The following is a 6,647-nucleotide window of genomic DNA, read 5'->3' on the forward strand; positions in this document are numbered from 1 at the left end:
TAAAAAAAAAAATGCAATGCCCAAAAATCTCTTAGCATATTAATTATGGCATTTTTTTGTAGATTTATGTATTGAAAATTTGAAGTTTCATTTAAAATAAATAAAGGCTTCTCGTTACCTTGTTCTACTAACAGAAATTTTGGCATTGAACTATATGTTAATCTTTCAAATCACTATAGATGTTTTAAGTGTGATAGGTAATGCAAGATGGTTCATCCGGTTGAGATCTAATGAACTTTTTCAAGGATTCTTCTCAAGTTCCCATGCCAATTAGTTGGCTAAGTTTCCAGAACCACCCGAGGGTTAAACATTGTTTATCGTTTTAGGACCTTCAGTGACTTTTCAGAGATCACTAAAAAATAGATAAATGAGATGTTATATCATATTTGCTAATCATTGAAACTATAAGATGATTAGAATGTTTGAATTTTTTTTGATAAGTAATCGAAATGTCATTAAAAACGTAAACAAACCCAGATACACAAGAAGTATACAAGAACAACACCTAGCTAGAAGGAGAATTGGAATGTTTGAATATTAAGATGCTTGTAGGAGAGAAAGAACTTTTGTGTGTCGTCTTCTATGGCACTTAACATGAAGTGAATAATAACTTTACATTCAATGTGTTACTGGTCAATAGAAGCTTGAAAGCTGCAATGGGTTTCAAGTTTTAATGGCAAAAGGTTGCTAACAATCCTGGAGGCAAGAGTATTTTCTTATTGGTTAGTGAGCATGTAATTTCCATTACAAGCTTGCCAAAGATTATTTAGATATGAATCTAGTGTTTTGTAAAATGTTTTATGATTTTTCTCTTTAGTTGGAAATACTAATAACAATTTGGATTATCTAGCAAAAAAGAAGCTGGTGAAATAAAATAACAACTTTGTCATGCTTTAGCTTTATCTAGCCCAAAGGAAGTTGGATAATCCGGCAAAAAAGGTTTCTCCTAAGCTCATCTTCGTAGGATGTATATCACTTTTAGAGGATTTGTGAATTCTTGAAAGAATTGACTTTCAAGTTGTATATTTATTAATTTGTTCTTGTTCTTGTTTTCTTTTTGTGTGACATGCTTTCTTGGTTGTATAAAAAGTTTTAGTGGTAATTGTAGAATCCTGTCTATGTTCTTGATAATTAAATTAACTATCAAGTCAGGGTGAGAATTTAATCGAGTCTCTTTGCTTGCATCTGAGTTGTTGATGATGATGGGAAGAATCTAATTATCACCAATATCTTTTGATGATGTTAAACATTTACAATAGTTGGCTCAGGTTTCAGCATGGGTTTAAGCATTGGGATTGGCTGTTATATTGGTAGGGGCTGATTCGTTTGAATTGGGGTTCATAGACGATGAAATGCAGAAATGATACAGGAAGAATTTAAATAAGAAAGATAAGTAACAAACATCGGAACCTGATTATATATAGATGCACATTAGTATTATACAACTAACAGAAGATGGATTTAAACTGCTAGACATGAGGATAAACTGCTTAGCCCGTCAGAGGTGAAAGCTCCTGGATTACCTGGTAACTAGTTCTGGCGGGTGGGGTCAGTTACCCGTAGGAGTTTGATTAACGGTGAGGATTGTTGTACAGTATGCGTTTGCAACGTGCAATTAATATGAGTAAAGTTCTCCTACGTTATCTCAAAAAAAAAAAAAAAAAAAAGATGGATTTAAAACAATTTATATGAAATCATATATTTGAAATATCAATGAACTTTTTAGTGTTCCAAAATGGTTTTGGTTGAGAGCCAAAATTGTAGTGGTTGAAGATGTGGTAGGGATTTCTTTGTTATAATATGGGCTTTTTATGGTGTTATAGTTATATTGATTTCTTTAAGTTCATGTATACTCTAATATTAAATTCTTAAGCTACAACGTTTCTTTATTGTTTAAGATAAAACTTCCTTAGTGTTTAAGTATTGACATTTGTTTTTGTGTACCTGGGTTGCGCTTTTCACTTTTTATAAAGACAAAACTATTGACATTTGTGTAGAAGTGCTTTTGTTTTACTCATCATGATCATAACTCATCTTCCTGCTGCTTTCCTTTCTATGGTGTCAATTCTTAACGTGTCTAGTTTCCTTGGTATTAATTATTTACTTGTATTTCAGATTTTTGTTCTGAAACTAGCTGTTCCACCAGCATTTCTTAATCTTGTTCATTTAAGGTAGCAAGGACATTGAAAAAATTTCTTCTCTTCACTTTAATTATCAAGAATCCCAAAGGGTTGGCCCAAGTGGTGAAGGCCTTGGTCTCGGAGGTTTAGTCCCTTCAAGGTCCAAGGTTCAATACTTCTTAGGTGCAAACAATTCCTTGGGGCCATACCCCCTGGTGAAAAGCCAGTGATTTACCCAATTTCGTGTAGGAAAACTCCCAAGAGTGCGGTGCACGGGACCAAGGTTTCCTCTGCAGTGGTGGGTTCGAAGGGCCCTGCCTTGTAGAGGTTCCCCTATATCAAAAAAAAAAAAATTATCAAGAAGGTTTACTTATCGGATGATTTTGTGAGACATAGTAATGTTACTTTCTCATTAATTATTTACTTTGCTCAAACCATGGTGTTTTTTGTTTTGGTTGATTTTTGGATTCTAGATGACAGAAAGGGACTTGTAGACAAAATATTTTAGAGCAGAAACTTGGTAACCAATTTTCTCCAGGGACTTCAATTGACCAAGGGATTGCATAAGTGCTGATGCTTGTGGGCTAGTGCTCACTCACCTCATCCACCCTCTTGGCGCCTCTTCCTACTACCTCTTTTAGATTGTTCATAGGTTTTAGAAGGGTTAGAGGTGGGCTTGGAATGGAATTTGTTTGTGCATAGATAATGGTTTGGGGAGATTTGGTTCCAACTGAGGGTGAAGTACGGAGGAGTCAGAAGTTGAGGATTCGGAGGTATTCACAGCACTATGTGGACGTGCTAACAATGGAGGAAACACCAGTGCAGTATCCTCTTCGTCTTCATCCAGATCAAGAGTGACTTAGCAGGCCATAATCACCTCACCCCAATAGCAAAATTATCTGGAGGGTAAAAGTCACGGGTTGTCTTCACTTCAATTTCCATGTCGAAGCCACACATATTTCTATTGGATGAGCCTACAAATCATTTGGACATGCAGAGCATTGACGCACTGGCTAATGCACTGGATGAGTTTTCTGGTGGAGTTGTCCTTGTCAGTCATGACTCTAGGCTCATATCATGTATTTGTGAGGATGAAGAGAGGAGTGAAATTTGGGTTGTGGAAAATGGAACTGCGAGTACTTACCCTGGAACATTTGAGGAGTACAAGGAGGAGTTACAAAGAGAGATCAAACAAGAAGTCGACGATTGATTTGCAGCTGTGGCATAAGTATTGACATCTCAAATCATATACTGCAATTTACATTGCGCATGTTTTTGTATTCAATTTTATAAGTGCAATAAAACAGATGGATCTTTGTTTTGTAACTCTTAGCGTAATCCCTGTACTGCAGATGTGTAGAAATTACAAACCTTATTATTTAATTAAATGTCCGTGCGTTACCTGAGCATTTTTGATCTCATGCAAGCTAGTCAACTTTGGTTGTAATAATGTTGCGCGTTGTGGCTTTCTTGGTTATAATACTATTTTTTCCTTTCCATTTTGATGTTATCATATGCTTGTTGAAATTTATGCATTGAATTCCATGTCATGGGTTGGTAGTACTATGATGAACTCTGAACTGGTTGGTTCTTCTGTCTTTGTTTTGGTTGCCAAAACTCGACTACTGGTGAAATGGATTTGTGGCCCTTGGAAACAACCAATTGAGCTTGCTTCTTCTCGTTTGTGGAGAACAAGAAAATCCCACATGGCTATTGTAATTCATTTGTTAAATTTGCAACTCTCAGTCTATATTAGACTGCTATTTTTTTAAGCAATTTTTAACAGCAGAGCTAAGATCTGGCATCTCCTATCCAATGAAAGGGTGGAGGATGAGGTCATGGGTTCAAATCCCTTCTACGGGTAAATGAGCTGTAAATACCTATAAAAGAAAGAAGTAACATTTGGAGCTAGATGGATGCATTAAATCATAGTACTATTTTGCTGCAATGGTTAAAAGTTGTTTTGCTCTTTTGTCCATGATTATTCAGGTCACAATCACTGGCTGTCCAAATTCCAATGAGCGATGACTAGCTGAAGTCATAGACAGCCTCATGTGTGACAATTTCTGATATCTTTGGCCATGGTTTTTTCTTCAGCAACTTTGTGAAGTATGATTTGGTGAATGGTAGTTTTCTGACCTTGCTGAAGTCATAATTAATAGTTCATCTTGTGATTTTTGTTGTCAGGGAAAAAAAACTTCTGGTTATAGGGACAGCGAGTGAAGTTGGCTTCTTAGATTCAATTGGTATTTGTGATGCTTTCTCTGTCACTTACCATGTTCCTACATTGAAGACAGATGATGCAAAGAAGGTAAATTATTTTCATGCTATCCTGTTATTGTCTTAGATATATAGTGGTTGTGGTGTTCTTATTTGGCTTTCTGTTGCTGGATAGCATCAACTTTCCATCAATGCTAGTAAATTAAACAATAGGAGAATATTATAAAGAATGGTTTCGTAGTGGTTTAGGCAATTGCTTTAAGATCCTGAATGTGAAATGCTAATTTTTGTCTAGTTCTTGTACATTTGACAATTTGGACATGAGGATGGATTGGTCTGGTTGTGGTACACTTCTTAGGGCCTGAAACGGTCAATTTAGCCGTCAAGTATGTAGATCTATATCCTTGGAAGGAGTTGCTGAAACTTGTGAAATACTCCATGGATTATGACTTGTGCAGGATAGGCAAATGAAGTTTTTATTTCTAGTATCTTTAATCTTTGAACTAGGAATATTTTAGCCTCTATTCTTTTCCCTTATTTTAAAGAGGTTTTTGTAAAAATAAAAAACGAAAACAATGTCTATTCCCCCAATTCATTTGATGCCTAAAGAAATTTGAGCCCTAAACCTTCCTCTGAAGCTCTCAACTTCCTCTTCCCCATCGCTGCCGTCGTAATTGCTCCGTCCTCCAGCTTCCAGGTATAAATCATCTCTCATTCTTCTCGTCTCTTTCTCTGTCACTCTCAAATCTGGACGCTATTTTTGTAGCTCTTTCTCTATCTCTCAACTCGACTGTTGTCTTTCTGTGAGGATTTCTCCATATGAAGTATTTTTCTGTTGGTGAAAGATTCAAAAGCCACCTTTGGTATTTGTCCATGGAATGGAAGCTCCCATGCTGCTTGTTGGTGAAAGATTCAAAAGCCACCTTTGGTATTTGTCCATGGAATGGAAGCTCCCATGCTGCTTGTGCTTGGCTGAACACTGGCTTCCCTTCTTTTCAGGTTCTGACTTTGATTGCTATTTTATGTGCTATCAGGCTTGGCTTTAGAGAAAATTTTCCTTTGTGTGTGGCTAAAATTTCTCTGTAGTATGTGCATTTTCAACCATTCCTTTATATGAGGCCTCATAGAAAATATATTTGGTGATATTTGAGCAGAAACGTGTAGCAATATCCAGAGTAATTCTAAAAGTCACTGGCTTCCCTTCTTTTCAGGTTCTGGCTTTGATTGCTATTCTATATGCTATCAGGCTTGGCTTTAGAGAAAATTTTCCTTTGTTGGTGGCTAAAATTTCTACGTAGTATGTGCATTTTCAACCATTCCTTTATATGAGGCCTCATAGAAAATATATTTGGTGATATTTGAGCAGAAACATGTAACAATATCCAGAGTAATTCTAAAAGTCACTCTTGTGTCACTCTAATAAAGATGTGGCTCTTAAAATTACTATTTGATCAAAATTCAATAATGATCAATCACAAGCCCAATGCTGATTTTAAGAGCCATATTATTCTTGGAATGACATAAGAGAGACTTGTAGCATTACTCTAATATCCATTAACAGTTGGACGAATGAGATTCCTTTCAAGACTGGTCATTTGGACCAAGGTATATTATTCTCATTGTTCTCAAGTTATTTATACATTATTTATTCAATATTAAGGACATAACTAAGAATTTAATATAGGAGGACCATATTGCACTAGAGTCATTTATGTTAACTGTTAATTATTAAAATATTAATTAAATGATTAAATTCGTTTTTTTTTAATCAATTTAAACTTTAGGACGTCTAATTACTATGAGAGTAGAGATCCTCATTCGGAACATGTCTCCACATTATAGTCCTACGTTGAACTTGAAGGAAATTTTGAGCTCATAAAGTGTTACAATATTAATTAAATATTTTATTTTCTATTAGCATATGAACTCTTGGTTTTTTATTTTTTATTATTACAATAGTTCATCCAATGATTAATTTTTGTTGATAAATGAGAGTCTCATTATTCTTTGGCATATAATAAGAAGCATGCAAAGAGTAACATGATTACCATGTGTTTTTGCAAGAATGACGACTTTTTCAGAGAATGACAAATTACATGGCTCGATTGTTAAAGTTGCGAAGGCCAATTTGCTACAAAGAGAGGGGACTTCTGCATATCATTTATATATCTTGAATTTAGCCATGGATAGATCTGAAAAAGAGAGCCGCTTCTATCTACACATGTAAAATTAACTAAAATAGATATGAAAACGATAGATCTTTAAACTAAATCAATTGATTGACAAAACATTTTCACTTTTTCCATT

At 35.2% G+C, this 6,647-nt stretch overlaps 1 pseudogene; it reads left to right on the forward strand.

Moving 5' to 3' along the window:
- The first annotated feature begins 2,825 nt into the window (after positions 1-2,825).
- On the forward strand, positions 2,826-3,330 carry LOC132169848 (ABC transporter F family member 4 pseudogene; annotated as a pseudogene).
- The last annotated feature ends 3,317 nt before the right edge of the window (positions 3,331-6,647 follow it).

The sequence above is a fragment of the Corylus avellana genome, chromosome 1 (genome assembly GCF_965113065.1).
Source record: "Corylus avellana chromosome 1, dhCorAvel1.hap1.2, whole genome shotgun sequence".
Lineage (NCBI taxonomy): Eukaryota > Viridiplantae > Streptophyta > Magnoliopsida > Fagales > Betulaceae > Corylus > Corylus avellana.